Genomic DNA, 24,780 nt, shown 5'->3' with positions numbered 1-24,780 from the left:
CCTGCATGTAAAATGTTTAAAACCATACATTAACCATACATTTCTACATTTCAAAGTACAAATAAAACATTAAATAAATTATATATGACAGTTGTTTGTGCATCATAACATATTTCATCTAATTTCATTTAAGAAGCTCTGACATATTCTTTCTTGGGTGCATTTCAAGTGTTCATCACATTGCTTCAGCAGAGTAGCCTGTGTGAAAGTAAAGTAATGAAATCTCCCCTCTTTATATAAACAGTATTAGCATATGAGCATATCTTTTGAAAATATTATGAAGCAAAGCCAAATGCAAGATATACCATATACCATATTACCACAGGAGTAAATGTATTTTTGCTTTAAAAATTTAAATTTGTGATTTACAAAATGTGAGAAGTTTAAGCAATTTCAGGAGAAAGGGTCTAAAACTTGTCTCAGTGATGCCTTATAGTCAATACAAGTTAAAGTGTAATTGAAGATAAAATGGGTCATTATTGCAGAGTCATTATCTACAGCAAACTTTGATATACCCCCCCAAAAAAGTTTAAAACTGCCTCAAATACTGTACACAAGCTATATTTTAGTGTCCCCAAGGATGTCCATCCAAAGGCTCATAGAAGAAAAAGTAATAACGAATGATGTAAAATGTAATAAATGTTATCTATGAATAATATAAAACTCAATAGTTACTATGTCATCATACTTGCCCTGGTTATTTCATGTCGGATGTGATCATATATGATTATTTACCATGAAAAATAATTTTTAAAAAATAGGTATGTCCTTACATTTGCTATCAACTCTGTTACTTTGATGAAAGCTCCCCTTTAAAATATTGTACTCATTCTTTAAATCTTGTGGTTTTAGAAATTCAACTGTAGAGAGAAGAGCAAGTTCTTGCCTTATTTATAATCTTTTACAGTGCATAACCACTGGTAACAATCCTACACCCATGCTACCTATATTTTGGAAAATATAGAAAGATTTCACACATCTTGCAGGGTTTTTTTCCTTAAAATGCATGTAAACCTTGATAGTAGCTATACCATGTCTTTCAGTGCATGAGGCATTTTGGCTGACATAGTCTGGAAATGTCAAGCCTGTTAATGTCAACTCTGGTACTTAGTAAGGAAAGAGGTTGATATGTACGGTAGCAGCATTGACAGTTTGATGTAATAAAGATTATTATAATTAGAAAAAGCATTTGTGTAAATATAGTCCATGTAAATAATCCAAGTCTTGCATTTAAAGAAAATTAAAATAACATAAAGGTCAGTTAATCATATCTTACATGTAAAAATCTGTTGTATATACATGATTACATGTATCATCCTGAACATTGTCAGTTCTGTTACTTTTATGTCAACTTTGTTATTGAAAAATTTTTGGTAATAATGTCATTAAAAAAACACGAAATAGGATGAAAAAAGTGTGTAGGTAGATGTTAACTGTATATTGTAAAATAATGAGGAAATCAAAGGAAAACAACATATTAAGATATTCAACATAATTTGATTACTTGTGTAAAAGTGCACATAATTATGTATTTAATAGACTGTATTTAAAAAACTGCATGTAAATACATTGTATTTAATATCTCATAATTGTGTGAATGGCAGTAAAACACTAACAAAATGCATGGCTTATGTGACAAAAAGTGTAATATATCCCAAATGATATAGATTCCTAATGTTCCACAATCCTATTTTTGAATAAAAAGTTGACAAAAACTTTTTTTTTTGCATTTCAAAAAATGTAACTTGCCAAATTTCCCATAATGACCCTAACATACCTTCCTCTCTTCTCTCAACAACAACTGTCCACCCAGTAGTGAGAAAAAAAGCAGTCATTATGAAAGGTTGGTGTGAATTAATGGGTAAAACACTTTTGTTCTCACATAGCAGAGCCAAAAGCATTAGGGACTACCTGGTGCCAGCAGATACATTTGTCCCTCCTAAGAGAGAAAGAAGGGATGTCTGGATGAGATGACTGGTTTCTTAATCTGCTGTGATTGAATGGCATGTGGAAATTTTTGTAAGAAACAGATTACGTTCACCAGCACTGCTGCTAGAAACAGAAACATTAATCAACTGTTTAAGAATAAACATGAATTAAAATGAAGAAGCATATTGTATATAGCTTGTCTATGCAGTTATCAACATTTTATTCAACATAGAAGGACTATGCAAATTGACATACAGGTGGAGATTTTGACCAAATGATATTGCAGGTTGAATGTATATACTATAATGGTCGTTATTTATCAAAATAATGTAGAATCGAGCAGAGATTTGAACACCTGGAATGACTACACGAATATGTACCTGATTCAAGAAACATCGTTAGAGCTGTGATTGGAGCATAACTTATGAATCAGCTTCAGCTGCATGGGTCTAAGCTCTCATTCACTAATCCTTTATTTATGTCAAATGCATACGACACACCCCAATTTACCCTCATATGCATCTAATTTGCATTAAACATACCACTAATTTATGCAAGTGTTGCAGCAGTGAGCCAATAAAAGTAACACATTCAGGAGTCTACAGTAATCCACTACCCAAGGAAATTGAACAAGTAGGGGAAAAGCAGTTTCACTGACATTCCATTGTATTAGAGATGCTCGTGTCTCTGATGTCTGTGATATTCTTTTTGTAAAATAAAATTAACAGGAGAAAGAAACAATGGAACAGTAGTTTTTTCCCCCCAATTATTTGTTTTCACTGATATTAATGGTATCACGTAGGCATATAGATATATTTATGGAAGTGCGATATATATATATATATATATATATATATATATATATATATATATATATATATATATTTAATAAAGTTTAATAAGGGTTAAAATCAGGTAGAAACTTGCAACGTTTTACAGCCACACCTGCAGGTAGTTATGGGAACTATAATTTATAGCTAAACTTATATAAATAGGTCAGATTTAACCAAAGTCACATATAATTAAAGCTTTATTTACAAATATAGGTGCGCCAAGCTTCTATCCTGAACATATAAACAAACATATAACATATAAACCCACCTGTCCAAGACCTAGAACTCCAGGTTAGAACTTCATGGTGCATCTTACACACAAATGTGCCTGTTACTCAGTCACTCAAAAAAGAGATAAAAATTCTGTTAGGAAATACTTTTTCCTAGTACATTAAATGCAGAAGAAATGCTTTAAAGTGTTTTGCATTAGACCTGGTAACCTCCCATTAAAATATCATAGACTTAGTGCAAATGTTTTTTGTTTGTTTTGTTTACTTTGTTTTGCTTTTTTGTTTAGTTTTGCTTTTTTGTTTTGTTTCATTTTGTTAGGTTTGGTTTGTCTGTTTTATTTTATTGTATTTATGTTTTTGCTTTACCTTGTTTTGTTTTGTTTCACTTTGTTTTTCCTTTGTTTTGCTTTTCCTTGTTTCATTTTGTTTCTCTTTGCTTTTTTTTGTTTTTTCATCATTTTGCTTTGCCTTGTTTTGCTTTGCCTTGTTTTGTTTTGCTTTGTTAGTCCTTTGTTTTGTTTTGTTATTCCTTTGTTTTGTTTTGTTTTGCTTTACATTATTATTGTTTTGCTTTTCCTTGTTTTGTTTCGGTTTGTTTTTCCTTTGTTTTGTTTTGCTTTGCTTTGCTTTGTTTTGTTTTGCTTTTTCTTATTTTGTTTTGTTTCGCATTACTTTGTTTTGTTATGTTTTGCTTTGCTTTGCTTTGTTTTGTTTTGCTTTTTCTTATTTTGTTTTGTTTCGCTTTACTTTGTTTTGTTTTTTCTTTGTTTTGTTATGTTTTGCTTTGCTTTGTTTTGCTTTTTTATACTTGTTTTGTCTCAATAATGATTTTTGTCAAACTGGTCACCACAGAGTAATACTTCTTATAAAAAGCAGAGAAAATTTGCTTGGTGCTTTTTAATTTAAAGTATATATTCATGTACTAATGCGACATGTAACATTAATGTAACATTGACACTGAGGTTTGTATAGTCATTAAAAATTCAATCTCCTATTAGATATAAATTATTTTTCAGTGATGCGCAGTAGCGCATCTACCTTTAGTGCAAATGCTAAAATGGCACTTAAAAAGGAGACTGAAGAAAGCATTTACGAGATTTAAGTGCACCTCCTGCGGTCAATAAAAAAACTCACTGAGCGCAAAAATCTGTGAAGGTGTTAAACACAGGCTGGCATCTAAAGAGGTGTGATGGTAGAACAGCATCGGTTTGGGCTCATAAACAGACTGAGCATCTCAGACAGATGGGCATCATGCCTATTCTCAGAGTTAGTGAATTAGATGGGCATCAAGCCCACCTGCAAGCACCCTAGACAAACAAAGACACAAAGACACATATGTGACAGTCCTATCTTTGGCTAATGCATCAGTCTATGGGGATAATTACACAGAATGTAAAATGGATACAAAACTAAATTCAGTCATGAGAACATTTCTAAATTTCATTAAAAAATGCACAGCCAAAAAGTATGTAAGGATAATATAATGAGCACGTAATTTTAACTCCAGGCACCATCACTACCTCGCAGTAAGAGCACGAGTAAGCCTGTTGAAAAGCATCATTAGCTGGTATTAAATCTCTTGCTTGCTGTTCTGCATAGCATTTTTGGTCATGTGATATAGAGCTCATTTGCAAGTGTGTGTGTGTGTGTGTGTGTGCGTGAGTGTGTGTGTGTGCGACTGGGCTCAGGTGGGAAGCAGACTCTTGAGGAAGTCAGCAGATGGAGGTATGAAGAAGCTTCATGCCCTGCAGCATAGCTTCCTACACACAAGACCACACACGTTAAACACTCGTCTGTCTCCAAACTCCCTGTTTTGTGTGTGTGTGTGTGTGTGTGCGTGACTCCGTAAACTGACCACGTGTTCACCACAGACTGCATATACTGGCTTACAAATCAGATTTCTCCTTATCACATCATGTATCATGTTACACAATTATAGCCATATGTCTCTTAACGGAAATCATAAAAAACAGCTGTGTGCATGTAAAACCTTTCTTCCTTTCTTTCTTTCTTTTCTTGCTCTCTCTCTTTCTCTCTCTCTCTCTCTCTCTCTCTCCCCTGCTGTTTTTCCTAAAGGTGGAACAGCAGACAGGACAACCCACATCTCCATGGTTATTGGCTCCCTGACACACACACACACACACACACACACACACACACCCACAAGCTGGCACTTCTGTACCCACTTATACACACATCCACAGACACCCATGCACTAGAATGCACAATCACAGACACACACTCCTCCTTTCCATTGGTTGGAATCCAATGCTTGAACCATCTCACATGTCTCCTGTCTCCTCACGTCTCCACACATCTCCACATATCTCCAAATGTCTCCATACGTCTCCATACATCTTCTCACATCTTCTCATGTCAGCACAAGTCTCCATATGCCTCCTCACATCACTTCACATCTCCATATATTTCCACACATCTCTTTATGTCTCCACATGTCTCCGTACATCTCCACACATCTCCTCCCATCTCCAGGGTAGAACAGTCACATCTCCACATGTCTCCTCATGTCTGCATAAGTCTCCTCACATCTCCACGTCTCACATCTTGGATCAAGACACTCTATAGCATGCATATTTATCTGTCATATCTGATATTACTCTCAGTTCAGATCAACCTGTCTGAGGACATTGAATATCCTAATGCTTTAGATTTTATTGATGGCACTCAATTAGTATTGCTACCACAGTGCTTAATACTATATTACTGTTCATCTCTGAGAATATAAACAGCCATGAGACATGGCTTTGTATGATCCATGTAGCTAAATATGTCCTTTTAGAATATCAGCATTGGTTTATATGTGATAATCTATGTATATCATTTTCCTGTCCATCTAATGAATATTTATTCAATGCATTATAGCGACCTGATAATACCTCATAAGTCTTAAATGTATCGCAGGTTAAATCCTCTGATTATGTGCTTTCAGCAAAGCTCAAACAGAATATCAGTACACTATAAAATATACACATAGTAGGAGGTAACCAAATATGAGTTGTCTGAATCTGTTCTAAACAGAAACAAATACAGATACAAAATGCACTATTCTGTTCTTTTTTTTATCATTTGTGGTTTGCTTCAGTAGCCTGGCCTAAACACCTAAATGGCTTACAAAATAAAAAACATATTTCTACTATATAAATAAATCTGATAAATTATTATTATTGTCAACTATAACTAATAGTGTTCTGATTTGATTTTGGAAAGATATCGTTGCTTACAAAGATAGCTCCCTAGCTTACTCAGTCACATTAAACAGAAAGCATGCCGGAAAGTTCCACATGGCATCTGGTAGAGACCAACTATAAACTCGAGTGATGTAGCTGAGGTTGAGGAACTGTACACATTCAGGAGTTGAATGAAACTGTGTTTGACAAATTTTGTGAATGAAAAATTACTTCTTTTTCTAGCAGGCATGTTGTTGTTCCAGTGTTTCCCAGTGTTTCTGGGGCATTGTGACATGGTTCGCATATAATAAACACTTGTAAAAAATCAACAAAAACAAAAAAAATCTGTCTGGTCTAGACCACACCCACTTCCGGTTCAAATCCGAATCCATTGGTATCTTTATGGAGGTGCTGATTAGGCAGCTGTAATATCTGCTGGACGAATTGAGAGCTCTGTACGTCCAGTTTGTCTGCGCTCCCCACCTCTCCGGCACACTGCAGTTCGCAGTTTTGCCACTCTCGCTCGCCCAAGTGTGTGGAGCAGTGCCTCTAGCCAAGTAAACAGCCCTGGGAACGGCTGCGATGCCCCATCAAAACAGCTTCAGCCTCAATTACGCCTCATCTCAATCATCCCCTCTTTCAGTCACACTCACACTCAGACACACACACACACACACACACACACACACACACATGCCCTGGCAGCTTTGATGCAGGCTGAATGGAATGCTGTCATGCTGCTGCTTTGTGCCTAGGCTCCTATTATTGTTTCTATTACCAGTTTTGTTATCATACAGTTAAAGATATCCCCCATCAACCCATCTTCCCCTACACCCTTCCTGTCCCATTTTCCTCTCCCTGAGAAGCTTCCTGTGAGGCTTCAGCACGGAAAAACAGCTCCTTTTCCCAACCTATTTTTGATTCTATTTTATCTATTTTTCTTTTTACGGATCCTGGCAAAGTACAGGGTAAATTCCATGTGTCTATTGTAGACAAACGACCCTCACTAAATCACATGCTGTAGTCAAGTGTTTTAATTGCCATGGCATAAAATATCTGCTGGATTTTTTGTCCATACTGAAAGGAGCAGGTAAATTCACATACACTGTGTCTATAATGAGACATAGGGTTTATCAAATTATGCATAATCATGTGTAATGTGTGAAAGAGGAAGCATTCCATGTGGGGATAATTTGAGTATAATAATGGAGGAGAATCGTCCTGGCTGAGATGGCAGTAACTGGCTACCCTGATACCTCAGATTCACTTTAAAAAAAAAAAGATGTACAATAACAGTTAAAGGTTTCCATGATTTCCAATATTCCGTTCCATGGAGAGCTGGTCCAGGATCTCTGTCAACCAACATACCCTGAATTCTGTATTTTGATTTCCACATAGATCACATCTGAGTGCATATCCTCCTCTGAGGTCACTAGTTATTAGGTATAAATCCTCCAGTAATCACTAGCAGTGATAGTTTACCAAAGGTATAATGACCCTGTAAAACAACAACAGCAAAAAAAAACAGTCTCCTGGCTATTGTGTTTACTCTCCCACTCCTGCAGAGAGATAAAACAGAGCCACATCCCTCAGTAATCCCTTCAGAGGATCCTCTTTGCTCATTAAGGCCGCCTTTGAAAATGTGGAAGCTTGCTTATATTCAGTGTCAAACCCACTGTCTGCTTCTGCTATTAAAGATGCAATCTGTGTTGCTCTTTGTTTGCCTGCCTGTTTCTCTCTCTCTCTCTCTTTTGCCTTTGTCCAAATGTAGAAGTGGGTTGCCATGCTTCGAAAATGTCCCTTCTCATCAAACGTATGAATTTGCATGCCCCACATTGGTACGTGTACCCAGGGTATGCCCTTTTAGCTGTTAGATGCCTGGGAGGCAGAATAGCAAAAATCAAAAAACAGGGACTGGCAGCTCTTTCAATCATGCCACAGGCTGCCAGTCACACTTCAGCAGGGAAGGAGTTAATTGTCATATACGCACATCTGTCTCTCTCTTTGTTTTCTCTTCCAGTAATGTACTAGCGAGCTGCAATTATGAGTCTCCGACAGACGACTGGAGAATATGAGTCGAGCAGATTGGTGCCAAGACTTTGAGTTTCTGCCAGATCACCCTTAGGGTAAATAGGGCATCAGGGGCAGAAGGCTGGCACCAACCAGCCACATAAAGCCCTGCCACCAGAGACAAAGACAGCACAAGGGAGTCCTCATCAGTCTTTGTTTATGGGGTTAGCGTCATCTGGCAGGGCGCACTACGACAAAGAAATATTGCACTGCTGATTCCGAGATTTCGCTAAGAGAATAAAACTGGTCATGGAATGTGAGCAATACGCCCATAATATTTGTCTCTTGACTCAATACAGACCAACACCGCCACCAGTGCAGTCTAAGATTAGTACTGAAACGGTGTACCGTTTGGAGCAATGACTCAGAGGAGCTGTCCAAGGTCCTTAAATCTTCACTTCTACCGACTGTTTGTAGTGGAGATTCCAAGGACTCCTTTAGTTTTGGAGTAGCTCTACTGCTATGGCATGAAGACAATTTTATTTGAAGTATCCGTTTGTTCATTGGGTACAAATAAACAGTAACAGATCTCATAGTGCACTATGACTTAGATCCAGAGTCCCTGAAGCAACACTGATACCATTGCCTAGGCAGTAGACTAGACATTCAAAACTAACTAACAACAAAGTAAAAAAAAAAAAAAGTTTCACATGAGGTTGAAATGAAAATTCCAACATTTCACTCTAAGAAAAGGGTATATTTCTATGTCATTGGGTTGGTTCCCTCAAGGGTGCACCTTTTATATCTTTGGTGTATAACTATTACGTGATAATGTGAATGTAGTTTGCATATAGAAAATTATTTAAGGTATACAAATGGACCTATTTAAGGTATACAAATGGACCTTAAGGACACCTATTGTGCCTTTATGTGGCTTTCAGAGTGATTTTTAAAGGTACACTTTATGCACATTTCCAGGTAAAAGATATACAATAAAGACACAAAACATGTAACCTTGAGGGCACCACTCTAGTGACAAAAAAGTATAGTACAGCTACCTTTTAATTGGGACAAATGCTGCCCCAAAATTCTGCCTATCTAGAAAACTGTCTACCAGTTGAAATACTCTGTTACTCTTATTCAATACCAAAATGAAATACTGCACCACTGTTCACACATGAAAGATCCCAACACTTGCTTTATCAGCAAAGCAAATAACTAGTGTTGAAGCCAGTGATAAGTATTCTACCACAATACAGTATGAGGCATTGCACTGGTGTCTCTGTTTCCTCCAATAACAATTGTAGAGACAGCTAGTGGAGAGAGCCCAAACACATCATTGCCATTCAGCGAGGATGGACGGCATCCATGGATGCTCCCTTTCCTTCTCGTCCTCCATTCTTAGTGAGCGACAGATGATTGTGGCTTGCCATCACAGTCATTTTAATCAGTCTTTTCACACTTCATCAGGAATTCATTGCTCGCCTTTAAAAACATTGTTTCTGTCTATTATCAGCAGAGAACATAACGCTTCATTATACATGCAGAGCAGCTCTGCTTATTCATGTGAGTCTGGATGAGATGGTGAGGACTTGGGACTTGGACACACACACACAGACACACACACACAACATGTTCACTTATCCTGCAACAGTAACAAGTAAGGCTTCTGAGCAAAATAACCTGGCACTGCTCTGACACCCGAGAACCTGTATCAGGCCAATACCAGCAAAAAATTGTGGCTCAAGTATCAGAAAAAAAGATAAATTAACTCTGATCCTCTAACAAATATAACATTAAGAGAATTTTTTGTTAGGATTGATTTTATTATAATTCAATTTTATACTTTATTATATTTCTTTTTTTATTTGTATTGTAAATGACTTTTGTGTTTGAGTTCAACTGCTGTTGTTAAGCTGCTGTTGTTAAGCAGCTGTTTTATATAAGTCATGTTTTTAGCTGTACATTTTACATGAACTGCTTCAGTACTAAATATTGAATGGGTATCAATATTGGCCCATATCTGTAGTATCTATATTGGTATTGGTGAAGAAACAGTGGAATCATGCCATTTCTACTTTTAATTTATTACAAATTAAAAAAGATTCAGTCAAGATTTTTGAAAATGTATAGCACTTCAAATGGGGAAGATAAACACATATAACTATGCTGTACATATGGATATGGCTGGATCATGGACTCTTGAAACTCCATTACGGTAGAAGATATAACACTCCAGCCAGTCTTCCTCTTAGTTATCGTGACAGTATTTTTAAAGCACTCTGTCGTATGAATGTGTTGCGTGCTGTCCTAGCTCACAAGCAGAGCTTGTGGAGGCATCAAGAGGTCAGTGTAGAGGCCAGACTATGAGTCATATAGACAGAGAGAGAGAGAGACAAAGTGAGAGAGAGACATAGAGAGAGAATGTCATTTAGTATCAGCATCTGACAGACACACTCTGCGTGACAGGTGTGGCCCTGCAGTCACGCAAGCCATGCAGGGTAAAGTGGAGCAGCACAGCCGCACATACATGATTGACACTTACAGCCAGCCAACACCAGCAGTACCAGAGGGTGGAACCACATCCTCCACTGCCTCCACCACTGCAGTGTCACAGCAGGGGCAGTCAGCCATAAAATGCATTAGTACAGGACGGGTAGTCAACAAAATGCCTCTGTACAACAAGACTGTGTTCTCTAATCTAGGCCACAATGCATAGTCTACTGCCTATGATACATTTAGCATTTTAAAAGATAAAAACTGCAGATTGAATATTGGGTTGTCTTGAAGATACTTAATACTTGACACTTGAAGATACTTGAAGACATTTTATCAAGTCATATATGAAATGTGATGGGGCAGAACAAGGAGGGAAACTGAGACATTTGGTACAAAAGTCTCAAGTATCAGGTTCTGTGAGTAGCAAAGGACAGTAACAGTGAATTCTCAACAGTGTTGAATTCTTGAATCTGATTGTCCAAAAGGTGTTGATAAATATTTTATAAGAGATAATCTGACATTAGTTCTGGCTGCAAGGCAAATTACAGGTTTATATTAATGTGCTTGTTCTAATACATATAATTTCTATATTAATGGCTCATTGACAGGGACGTGTATCGCAGACATACCACATAATTTTTAAAACATAAATGTACAATTGTTGATGTTAATTATTAATAGTGAAGTTTTCTATAAGGACATGCAGTATTTATTTAATATTTATAAAAGGAGTCTCCAGTGCCAGTGCATTGTAACAGTCTGGTAAGTTTTCTGCCATGGGAAGGTCCTAGGGACAACGAACTTTCTAGTTTCTCAGTAACAGGACTAACTGCCATTTTGTTTTATTAACTTCAAGCGAGAGAAGTAAATGTTCACAGCTGCTATAAAGCAAGTGACAACAGGAACTAACTTCTGTTGAGGACGTTTCATACTATTAACTGCGACTTTACTCAGTAAGTAAAACACTTCAGGTCATTCTGTTATTGGAAAATGATCAACTTCAGGGTGGTAACAGTAAATCTGTTCATGTAAATCTGTATTATTTTCCATTAACAGCATGCCCTGTTGTGTTTTATTCCTTACAATCATTCAGCCCTCTGATGTTTCTCCCCATGATTGATAAGTGAGCATGAAAGGCTGAAATTGGGGAAAATGGTGCTAATAAACACTTTTACAATTACAGTTCTGATTACATAAAAGCTTCTTCCTTATATTTTCTTTTCAGTTGCCTATTTCTGTAGCTAGTATAGCTAGTTATAATCTGTTAGCATAATCTATGGTCCACTGCATATACATGTTATTCATGTACTTTAAGAGAGTTAGTGGTTAAAAAAAAAAAAAAAAAGTAAAAAAAAAAAAAAAAAATATATATATATATATATATATATATATATATATATATATATATATATATTGTGCACCCTTCATGCTTAAAAAGATCCAGCCAGTGCCCCGTCATCCCCGTGCTTCGTACACCAACACCCGAGAGCCGAGGGCTTGGGATGTCTCCCCACAATCCTGACTACAAAGACTAAAACCTGCAATCACAAATGGCTTTAAAGGATAGTGTTACTGCCATAAGCGAAGGGAAAAAAAAAAAACAAAGGGATTGTGAAGTATTGTTCAAGCATCGTCTGCTGAAGACAGCTATATGAAATATTCATTAAGAACATCTATTCATGGTGTGGAAAACATAAGAGATCCAAAGCTTTAATAGGATGTAAACCTCCTATGTTTTCCAGTTGCTCATAAGGACGATGTTGGCATGATTATATAGTACCTCACAAAAATTTCCACAGTTATTCAAAACTTCAAAAAGTAACCGTTCCTAACACATCTGGCTTTGCGTTTCTGCAAACATATGCCAAGTAGTAATGAGCTCTAAAATGCAAACATTACTTATAATGTCAAAACTATACAAATGGGAGATTCTGTATTTAGTCTTTACACCAAGCCTGGCTTTCTTGCCCTGAAAATGTGCTGTGTCAATAATTATTTGGTTCTCAATTCTCTCCTTGCATAATTAACCACCTATTTGTGTTGCACTGCTGCCATTTTTTTGTCCATAAACTCCTAACACAGAGTGCAATTTCTCAACACTCGACTCAGGCGGGGGAATGATTAGTGTCTTACGCAAGACGGAAATGAGCTCGCCACGCTTTGCTGTACTGAGCTATTTTGGAACTGAACATAGCAGAAAACGTTGGGCAGTGCTAAAATAACTGGGTCAGAGCCGAGCAGGAGAGCACCTTTAGCTCGTTTTGGGCAGAGAGGACACAGAGAATGGACAGAACATGCAAACGACTCAGCAGCATCTCTAAGATTAGATACAATTACACAAAATGGCTGAAAGTTTAATAATAGTAGTATCACATTTGTGAAGAATTACTTTCATGCATGAAGGCTAGCTGAATTATTACCATTTTTTATGTCAGTGTTGTTCAATGTGGTGCTGGATTCAATTTCTTTTGGGGCTACAGGGCAAACAAAAGGGCTGACTGAGTGGAGGTGGAGTGTGCAGTGGGAGTGTGATGGAGGACAGCGGTAGCTCCTGTAAGTAGGGCAATTCCGGCCTGCACCTGGCGGGCTCACCCTCCTCCTGCAAAAACCGCTGACGATGCACCCTTGGCTCTCTATTTCGTCTCTGTGCCTCTCTCTCTGTCTGCTTTGGGCTTATTTTGGTTCTTGATATTTGCTTTGTATGAATGCCCTGTGTGTATATATAAGATTACTTCCTCTGTGTGGGTAATTGTGTTACTGTATGAAATCTTTTATACAATCTGCCATCTACTCCAGACAGAAGATAGTGTTTGCGAGTCTGTCAGAGCGCACAGCCAAAGCACGGTGGGTGCAAATGTCTCTGTTTTTGTTGTGTGTTCCTGTGCTCAGGTCTACAGTCAGGAGAGCTGACTCAGTGGCAGAGGGCAGAACATGAGCCCTTTGCTGCCCTGGAGGGAAGCGATAAACTGATTCATTAGCTGGCCTTATGACAGTGCACCTGCTTACACCTTTCTGTCTGGACACTGCAGGTCATCTAGGGCAACCTGAGATGCCTGTACGAAACATAACCACACACATACGCATACACACACTCTCCATGGATACACATTTATTGTCTAATTAAGCAAACTTCTTGACTAGACTATTCTCATGCTTCATAAACTTAGTCATCACACACTGGGTTATCAACTTTATACAGTATTCAAGCATCTAGTTTACCAAAGTGTATAAAGTAGGCCTTTTTGAGACTTTGAGACCGCAGTGAATGAGTTTGCTCTGATCCCTGTATTGAGGCTCTGTGATTGCGGTCACCCAGGTGGCAAATGAGTCACTTTAACAAATGTCAAAATGCAGCTGTCAAACCTCCCTGAAAGGCAAATGAAAAGAGCAGAAATGAATCAATATCTAAAAGTAATCCTGTTTGCACCTAGTCGTTCCTGCCAGCAACAAAAAAAGTTCTGACACGGTGAAAAGACATGCAATCAACAATAAGTGTGCTCCACTTAAAATTGTCTGAAATATGTCAGTGTTTGGAATGTTTCATTCATCTGAATGTTCAGAGTTAGATCCAAAATATTACAGCTTCACCTTCATTGGACAAAGGAACACAAATAACATAACATTTATTATTGATATCAGCCAGTTTGATGCCTCCGAAGTACAAAAAAGCTTTTTAACAATAAAACTATTTTTGTAATATCGAACACCTGCAATTTCTGCAACATTTGCCTCAATCCCTGTAAGACCTAACATACCATACAAATCAATCCAGACAGCCAACAACGCATCTGACTATTTTGATTTCTTAAGTATTTATTATTTGTGTTCGGGTTTATGTTTTGTAGCAGTATGTTTCGTAGCAGTATGTTTCTGCTTCACCGTAGCTAATGTAATTCAAGTATAGATTTCATCTTGCACAAAATATCCACCAACTCTAGTTTTGTCTGTTCAAGAAGTCAAGATTTTTGCAAAGTGCATCGAGTGGTCTTATGTTCATGCTCCTGTCCAGTGTCACTTGCCATTATCAATTATCCATTAGGCAGTGAAATATTCTGACAATATTGCAGGAATGTGACCGGAACATTTTACAGTGATTTAAACAGACAAATCTGATTTAAAGAGCAGGCATAAATAAGAGACACGCGCCCTCACCAATGTGCCTGATGAATAATGGATGTGTGTTTTGTAATCATTTTCCAATATTGCACTGCTTTTCTCAGCTCTGCTTGGGGAGGATTATTTTTGCCTCCGCTTCACTTTGTATCTCCCTCTTTCTGCTTTTTCTTCCGCGCTGAGACACGTACCACAAATGTCATCGACACCAAAAGGAGGAGGTTAAAAATCCAGCTGGGACTCTCAAATGAGGATTTCTAAAGAATCCTGTGATGTCTTTATGGCTTCACGAGTGCCTTCTTCCCCTCTGGAGGGTGTGGATGGATGGTAAAAAGAAAAAAAGGAGTGCAGAACTAAAATAATAGACAAGTCTGTTTCTGCAATTGTAGATGAAGATGGCGGTGCCAGCGTCTGAGCTGAGTGCTAATGACAGATGTCAGTACGTGTGAGGCTGGCAGGAGAGAAGCCGATGGCTGCGTGCCATGCTCATGATGTGGTGATAATAGGGGCTGCAGGTCACATGACTTTTTACCAGGGTTGTGTGCTCCCAGCCGGTGCTAACAACTTTGGATGTGAAAAATCCTCCACACAGCCACACAGTTTGAAATGAGGCACAGGAGCACTGCCTAAAATGGATCAGCAATCTTTATAACTAAAGACCTCGCAACCCTTACGGAAAAATCACCTACATTTTCACATCTGATCTTTTTTTTTTCACATGTGATTATAAAATATGTAAAAGTGCATTTCAATATGTTATACCCTTAATGAATCGTGTGAGAAAATCCCATGTGAATAAAATCACGTCCTTCATTTGAAAATGTTGAAATAAATCATGTTTAAAAATCAAGTGAAAATAAATGAATAATATTTAAAAAATCGCAAATGTGAATATAACTGAATAATGTGAAAAACTGCAAAAATGAATGTGAAAAAAATAAACAAATCGTGTAAAAATGACAAAAAATGTAAAAATCTAAATGAATCATATGGAAAAAAATGCGAAAAAAATGTATAAAAATCACAAAAAAATTAATGTGAAAATAAATGAATCATGTGGAAAAATCACCAAAAATTTAACGTGAAAATGAATAAATCATATGAAAAAACACAAAAAAATGAACTTTGCGAAAATATATGAATCATATGAAAAAAATCACAAAAGCATGAGCTGTGAAAATAAATGAATGATGTAAAATTAAAATAAATAAAACCACGTACCCTACACAAAAAATTAGCATGAAAATAAATGAATCGTGTGTAAAAATCTCATATGAAATAAAAGCACATGTAAAGTTCACACGTGAATCATGTGACTATTCAAATGTAAAGTTCATGTGACCCTTTCGCGTGGGGTAGAAGCACTTACAAGGAAATAAAGATCAGCAGCAACACTGATCAGAAGAATGTCATACTTATAGAAATGCTCAGGTCATACAGAAATGTAGAAATGTAGAAGCTTTAGAAATGCTCTGGTCATGGCCGTGTTTGCGGATACCAAACCAGTAAAAGTCTTGCTGTGATTCACCCTTCAGCACTTTCCTATCACACGACCACAGAGCGGATAACTCATGCAAATCCCACTGTTTCCCGGCACTGTGTGATTTGGAATGTGGTGGCGGCCAACACAGGTGAGCCCTGTGTGCATGTGTGTGTGTGTGTGTGTGTGTGTGTGTGCACATGAGCCGAATGCCTGTGGGGGCTTGTTATGGCACAAGGTGAGAGCGGGTATTAATCAGCCTCCTCTCCGCTCTCTGCACTTCCTATTATAGCCCTGCACCCAAGTCCAGATTGATTTTTAATTGTCCGCTCCATGTGGATATACATCATGTTTTCCCTCCGCAGAGTGGCATCAAGTGGACGGCTCTCTTTTGTTGAGGAAGAACGAATAGAGGAGAAGTTTTAAGGCTGTGCATGGAAAGCGTGGACTCAATCACTCATCTGGCCTTCACGCTTGGAAACCGATAAGTATCAGCGCCTGAGCTCGGATAACCCGCTCCCTCCCACTGGAACAGTAAATATTGACACTCCATCATTTGAGTTTGAGGATTGAGCCTCCCTTATTTCCAGCCTTTCACTGATTTAATGACTTGAAGCGCTCTACTGTGTTTTGACTCAGGAAACCAAACACTCAGTTATTTAAGATTACAAGATACCTAAATCAAATCACTACCAAATTCTACCATTTTCTTCTTTGTTAGATAATAATATTTGCGATTTCATTTTCAGTCCATAATTTGTGTAATGCTTCCTATAAATGCCTTTGTGATATATCTACTCAACGCGGATACTGAACATCTTTTCAACACACTTGACTTTATAGTGTACAGTTATAGAAAAAGTAATGATTTATAATCACACTATTCGAAGAGCATGAACTCAATACTGAGTCTAGTTCCTCACAAGGTTTCTTCTTAACGTCGTGTTTTTCTTGTCCATTATGGATCTAAACCTACATCCAGATTTCTGTAAAGCTGTTTCATGACAATATCTATTGTTAAACGCACTATACAAATAAAATTAAATTGAATGAAATGGTGAATGTGTCATCTGTCTGTAGATGGGATTTAAGTGCAGGACACATGAACAGTAATCATATCCAAAATTGACTGGCCATTCAAACCTCTTGTATACCCTGGTTTCAAGTGGCTAGGCAATTAGGCAACAGTCATGAACACAAAGTGCCAGGTAGACCACCCTTGTCAAGTCCAAGACCAGGACTAGCCATAGTCCAAATGAAAGCGAGATGAGTCAAGATCAAGACTGAAAACCATCAAATCCTTTTCGAAGACAAGACTTCACTTCAGTTTTATAAATGCCAGACCAAATTCGCAATTCTCCTGAGAATTACCAATAATCCTCCAGAATCATTCTGAACAATAGACATAGGCTTATAATTGGGTTACATCTAGTAGTTTTATTGTGCACTTGAAAGCCACTGATATTTGGTCATGATCAAGACCATGTTTAATGCGACCAATGCCCAAGATGGAGACAAGTCCAAGTACAAATGCCAATAAGTCTGAGACAAGTCTAAGTCAATACATAAAACCTCTCAAAACCAGTCTCGCGTCCAAGACCGGACTCGAGTGCTACAGCCCTAGTGCCAGGGATACTTGCAAATTGGCAAGGCAAAGATTTTTGCAAAGAAGAAAGCAAAAAGAGCCTCAAGAACCCAAATCATTTCTGTGCACCTTGAAAAGTCACCTATTATACATGCCAATATATAATGAGACTGTGATTAAACACTACCAGATCCTCTATAGTTAGGAATGTGTTATTGAGCCAAGCCTGTGTTTCCTCCCTCAGTCTGACAGAGAGTGTTATGACTGCAGTCTCTGAGTGTTACCTGAGATGGGAGGGTTTTTCCGGCACTCAGGTCACAGCGACGGAGGGCTATCCCTACATAATTTAATCACATTGCTCTGTCTCTCCAGCATGACACACACTCAGCAGGTGTGAGGCGCTCTCCCATGCTCAACAAGAGCGTGAGATAAACCTGTCATTTCAGCCAGAAGCAGTCCGTCCTTACGCCTCAGACTGATCTGTTTAGCTACACATATAGATAAGGTCGAGTTTCCAATTGAATCTTCCGACTCTTATAGAAAAACTAGAATTAGTTGCCAGATGTAGTATGTAAATCATACAAAGATAAGTCAATGATCAATGTATAATTTGCATGAATTTGTAAGAGCTTGTTTGGAGCGACTTTGTTTGATTTCATGCAAATGATTCAAAATGGGAAAAAAGATTTTATTAAAAAAATATTCATTTTTCCATGAATAAATTTTGCCAATTCTTATGAATTTGCAACCATATTGAGATGATGATTTAGTTTCCTCAATGAGGTCTAAAATTGCCCCATTAGATAAATTAATAAATAAACAAATTCAACAAAATAAAAAAATAAATAGTTTATATTAACAGATTGTGGATGTTGAATCCAGTTTTCTATCAGAAAAATGAGCCATGCCGCCAGTCACGTCTAAATAATGAACTATTATAATAAAATAGATTTGCACTCATTCGCCGTAAACAATCCTCTGCGATTGCTAATTGCACAATTTTCTGCTGGTATGATTTTTACACAAACACAATTGATAACACTTTAGGTTGGAGCTGTAGCATTAAAAAAAAAAAAAAAAAAAGGCTGGAAAAGGATTCAAACATATAAAGTGCATCAGCAACAATGACACTAATAAATAAAACTTGTAGAAAAGCATATTGTACATCTCACTACTCAGTTTAATTCAAATCAAAGGCAGCATGGCTTTAATGCACTCAGAATGTCTGTTAACTGAAACATCTGTCTTAAATATCTGATAATATTTTAATATTTTATAATATTTTGTGGTGCAATATAAGTTCCTAACAAACAGAGGAACAGAGAACTGCTGCTATGGAGTCTATTTATATCACGTTTCTGGATGCAGGTTATTTTCTACACTACACACAGGTAGATGTACTTTTTTCACCCACGATTCAGGATTGTCAAATGGTGAGAATGGAGATCAGACTGTCATGTCCCTGCATTTGTTTTTGCATATATCTCTGTAAAATCCTGTAATTTGACAAGGCAGTACAGGAAGGAATAATAATTCAGCAGAAACATGTTAATTTCACTGTTTTTGAAGAAGGCTATAAGCTCCACCTACTCGCCACAACCACGCCATGCCATATATTCCTAAAAAACTTTTTCTTGATACATATAAAACCTTATAAACCTTATAAAATCCTTATAAACCACACTAACCAGAGTGAAAGCACACTGTTTTTTTAAAAACTTTTTCCTCACAATCATTTTTTTCCATTATTCATAACAAAATATCTCAGTTTCTAGAAGCACTGTCTTCAAGAAATTTTACAAGTCTATCTAAATTCCCATTTAAAAGGATATTATAGAGAATTTCCCAAAATCTTGATAGTTGTTGGCCTTATGTTAGATTTTATACTGAAAAATGTATAGCAATGCATGGTATATCTTGGTTAAACAATAAAGAAATGATTCCCCATTAAACTGTTCTGTTAAAGTCTTTCTCTTGCGTGTTTTCAGAGCAAAATAAACATTTTAATTTTAACATGATCCAAAAAGTATGCAAATGTCCACAAATTATTTAATTAGACGAATCTTCATTTGCTTAAATGAATGTAAATTTCTGAAAAAGGTTCCATAAAAAACTAAAAATATCAACTTGCAAAGGTTGATTATGATATCTATTGTTTTAAAAGAATTCGTTTGATGTGTCTTGCCTTAACACTGCGTAATCATAAATATTCCATCATAATCATAGAAGTCCATCTTTACATACACTCACCATCCACTTTTATTAGGAATACCTGTACACATGCACATTAATATGATTATTCAATCCAAAGCAAAGAATCATGCAGGTACAGGTCAAGCGCTTCAGTAAATGTTTAATCAAACATCAGAATGGGGAAAAAAATGGGATCTCAGTGACTTTGAGCATGGCATGGTTGGTGCCAGCAAGGCTGGTTCGAGTATTTCAGATACTGCTGATCTCCTGGGATATTTACGCACAACTGTGCGAAAAACAAAAAAACATCCAGTAAAGACAGTTCTGAGTGAGGAAACGCCTTGTTGATGAGAGACATCAGAGGAGAATGGCCAGACTGGTTTGAGCTGACAGGAAGGTTATGGTAACCCAAATAACCACTCTTTACAACCGTGGTGAACAGAAAAGCATCTCAGAGCACACAACATGCTGAACCTTGAGGAGGATGAATGACAAGAGCAGAGGACCATGACGGATTCCACTCCTGTCAGCCAAGAACAAGAGTCTGAGGCTACAGTGGGTACAATCTCAGTGGAACCGGACATTGTCTGGTATTTTTCCAATCTTCAACTTCCCAGTTCCTATGAAGGTTCCTGTTAGCGTGGCTGGTGAGTATGTCAGAACACACTGTATAGTATTCAAATATATAAAGGTATGCCTTTTACTGATGACTTCTTCATACATCTACATCCAGTCTGCTTTCTTGCTGCCTCAAAGTGGTCCTGCTGAAAGTTTGTGCCTTTGAATTCATCCTCATAACAGAACCATGCGTAGGACCTTTTCACACTGCAACCAAGTGCTTACCGCTACCCCTACACGAACCATTAGCACTCACTAAAGTGCACTTTGTCTCATGGCCAGATTACAACACTTCACTTTACATCCTGCAGATTAAGTTACAGATATGAGAGAGAGCTCTGTTCGGAGATAAAGCTCGAACACAAGTTAGAGTTTACAGAGGATCGTGATTTGTTCTGAATCTGAGCTTGCAGATTAAGTTGGTAAACTTATAAGCAACTTATACAGAGTTATTCATCACTTGCTGTGTGCACTGTGCTGCGTTTTACTTAGTTGACATGTTCTCAAATCTGCGAACGTGCAATTTTAAGGAAAACAGAGAAAAGAAACCAGAACAACTTGCAAGTACTATTAAAAAGCATGTTAATGATATTATATTTATTAAATTTGAGCTTGACAATCAAAAAAATGGGGGGAATTCTTTGTGATATACCTCAATAACTGGATCAGTCAGCATCAACGTAGACAACTGCTCCTCTTTCTAAAGGCAGTGCTTACTTTCGAAAGTGTTTTATTTACCCTCAGCCCTCCCAAAAGCTCCCACATTGTGCACGGACATGTTGCCAACTCCCAAAGCAATAAAGGAATAATCAAAATCTGCCCCCGTTTGCACTGCAGGGACCAATAAGTGGCACAGTGAAGCATACGGATGACAGTGCTGTGGTGACCTACTGCACAAACATCACCGAGCCCACAGAAGCTTCTGGAGAGAATGCACAAAGAGCTGTGACCTGAGAGCATCTCCTGCCAAGTTCACTCCTCTCTACAGCTCCCTACAGGGACGAAAGTTGACGGAGTACAACGAGACTCAGACGTCAAACGGAAAATGAGCTGGAAAGTGTGAGCAGTGTAGGAAGACTAGCATAACACAACAGTGAATAGCTGTCAAAGATGCTAAGAAAGACAGAAACAGTGGAATCTAATACTATGCATTTGTATAACAATTGGATTATATACATTAGACTATATACAAGAGATCTTAGATCTTCTCTGTAAGGCAGTGCATTCAAGAAAAAACAATGAACTGAGAACTCAAAAAAGAAACTAAAAGGACCCACCAGTCATGAAACGGCGTCTTCACTCAAACTTTTTGTTGTTGTCGCCCCTGATTGTCTTCCTCTCTTTCTTCCAGAGTCGTCTTCTCTCGCACACGTTCTCGCCCGCACTATTTCATTTAGAGAGCATGCTGGAAAGTTCCTTTCTCCTCCTGAATGCAAATCATTTTTTTAGGAGTTGAAAGCTGATGGGCGTGCAGGGAGCGAGGAGGGAGAGACAGAGAGATGGAGACAGTCAGGAGAGGGAAGCGAGAGATAATGGTTGAAGGCAGGCAACCAATGGGCCTGGAGCTGAGCGGAGGAGAGAGAGTGAAGGAGAGCGAGAGAAACACAGGGAGGGAGGGAAGAGGGAAAAAAGAGAAGAAATGGAATGGGGGCAGCACCAATGAGGCGGAGCGAGGGAAAGCAAGGATAGGGGCCGCCACGGCAGAAACGATGCCACGGAAGAGAGCAGCAGACAGAGAGAGGGATGGAGAGGGAGAGTGAGAGGAAGAGAGAGAGAAGAGAGATATGTGAGTCATAGCAGTTGCTTTGCTGAAGAGTCGAACGTGTGCATGTGATGGAGGAGTGGAGCTTACCCTCAGCATCATGCCTCTCACATCCACAGCCTGCAGCTCTCCACCCATACACACACATGGAGACAAAGGAAGAGTGGTGAAATAGAGACTGGGGAAGAGCATCGAGTCCAGAGTCTACTGCTATCTCACATGTGTGTGTGTGTGCGTGTGTGTGTGTGTGTGTGTGAAAGAAAGGAGGAAAGCAAGAGATGGGGAGGTAGTATATAAGTGATTTCCCTTCTCTCTGTTCTAGACTGAAATTGTTCTCCCCTGCTTCTGCTTCTGCTTCTTCTCTCTCTCTCTCTCTCTCTCTCTCTCTCTGTACAAATGTGTTTGTGTGTGTGACAGAGCTGCAGACTGTCTGCTCTCGGCATCAGTGCCTCCCACAGGCCCTGTGGTCTCTGGAGCGGAGATGTGCGTGCTTTCTTGACTGTGTATGTGTGTATGCACATTTCTGCACCGCTGTATTTAACCTACTATCAGGGAATCTCGAATGCACCCTACACGAAAGAGCGAGACTCGGGTGCTGTAGCTTCTCAACTCAAACCTGTGCGTAACCCTCGGCTGAACACGCAGAACAGCGGCACTGCGCTCAGCCTGCCACAGCTAATTAATGTCCTCCCTCTCTCGGGGCTTTGAACTCCGCCAAAGTAGCGCCGCTGTGAAGTAGAGAGATAACGGGCTTAAGAAGCAGCCGGTCCACACTGCCAGGCCGTTTCCCTCTGCTACAGAAAACTGATGAGTCCCTAAACAAAGACGAGAGCAAATCTTCCCTCTGCACACAACACGGCTCATTACGGTCCATGTCCCTCAGTTTGGGTTTATGCCTTATGCTTTTCCAATGCACATATGGAGGCATGAAAACAATGATCTGTCAGTGCTAGTCGCTTCAACTTTACTGGGTGCGAAGCCCTGATTTCTCTCTAATGGCTTGTTTAAACGGTTTACCTTGTGAGACCAATTACACAACAACGTCCAGGCATGATATGATTCAGGATAATGCAACATCCCATCAGTGATTTTCAATAAATTAATTATAGGTCAGCCAATACAGAACATCTTGACATTTTCCATACAGAATGCTAACTAGGATTAAAATATGATCCATTCTGATGAGTTGTTTTATAGAAGCAAATGGGTTCAAACTTCACAGCACAATTAAACTTTAAAGTCTTTTTTAACAGAAGCTGAGGTCTTATATATCAAGCAATAAAACTTAAACCTTAAAGGTACTAGAAATTATTACGGGCTAAAATATTTGGCATTGGTTGATTTGCTCTGGTCTGTTGCTACATTACATTATAGTAGATGAAGCTTGCTTAATGTGAAACCGAACCTATCAGGCTAAATAGTTAGCCTTATTTTATCAGTAATGTTTGAATTGCTTCTTGCCACTCTGCTCACTCAATTGTTTTATACAGAAAGCGATTTTTATCCTCCATCTTCGTTATATGATGTATAAAGTAATATTTTTTTTGGTCAACCCTTCAAGAGAGTAGGCAGAGAATACTGTATAAACATTGCTCATAGTGAACAGAATAACATTTTTCACCAAACAATTGGAAAAGAACTATGTAAAGCATATGTAGCAGGATTATTTACCGCACCAATTAATATTTAATATAATTCCAAATAAATTGATATATTGAAAAATATGTTTTTTTTATTTGTTTGTTTCATTCTTGCAATGCACTCCATTTGGAGTGTTTGGGGAAAAAAATAGTCTTGAATCATTGATGCTCTTTTGCAGATAGTGGTCCAGGAGCTCTTGTTGACTCTACTAGGAGGTTAAGACTTAGCAGAAGATGAGTCTTTCCTCAAAATAGATTTGGCTCGGTCTCCAGGCTTGACCCCTATTTAAAAACCTAAGGTCTAAATTAAAAGAGGGCATTTCTGTGCAAATGTTCTGCTTGAAGGAGTCCAAGATCCTTACAAGTGGATCAAACATTACAGAAGTAAATATTCTCTACATGGGTGGGTTCATCAAACAGTAACAGGCAGGGGTAATACTTTTGAAACCAGTGTTTTACAGAAATTAATACATGTCCAAATTTTAAAAAGCACACTAAAACAAAACTAGCAATGTCATATGATGAACCCAAGGTTCACTGCTATGATGTACTGTATGTCTGAGACGTGTGTGCAATCATTCATGCAATTAGCCAATCATGTGGCAGCAGCACAATGCATAAAATCATGCAGATACAGGTCAAGAGCTTCAGTTAAGTTCATATCAAATGTCAGAATTGGAAAAAATTTGATCTCAGTGAC

General features: G+C 38.1%; 1 protein-coding gene across 3 annotated transcripts in view; it reads right to left on the bottom strand.

Annotated features, from left to right (window-relative positions):
- Positions 1 to 24,049, bottom strand: part of myt1lb (myelin transcription factor 1-like, b) — a 110,261-nt gene extending 86,212 nt beyond the window's left edge. For 2 of the 3 annotated variants that reach the window (XM_034308316.2, XM_053237480.1), the window contains exon 1: positions 21,956 to 24,049. The gene's annotated coding sequence lies outside the window, so the exon portion shown is untranslated. The remainder of the gene's footprint in view (positions 1 to 21,955) is intronic. The other variant, XM_053237479.1, reaches the window with a different exon arrangement.
- Positions 24,050 to 24,780: the final 731 nt, after the last annotated feature.

The sequence above is a fragment of the Pangasianodon hypophthalmus genome, chromosome 10 (assembly GCF_027358585.1).
Source record: "Pangasianodon hypophthalmus isolate fPanHyp1 chromosome 10, fPanHyp1.pri, whole genome shotgun sequence".
Classification (NCBI taxonomy): Eukaryota; Metazoa; Chordata; class Actinopteri; order Siluriformes; family Pangasiidae; genus Pangasianodon; species Pangasianodon hypophthalmus.
Note: the sequence above shows the minus strand (reverse complement) of the source record. Positions and strands in the feature narration are given on the sequence as shown.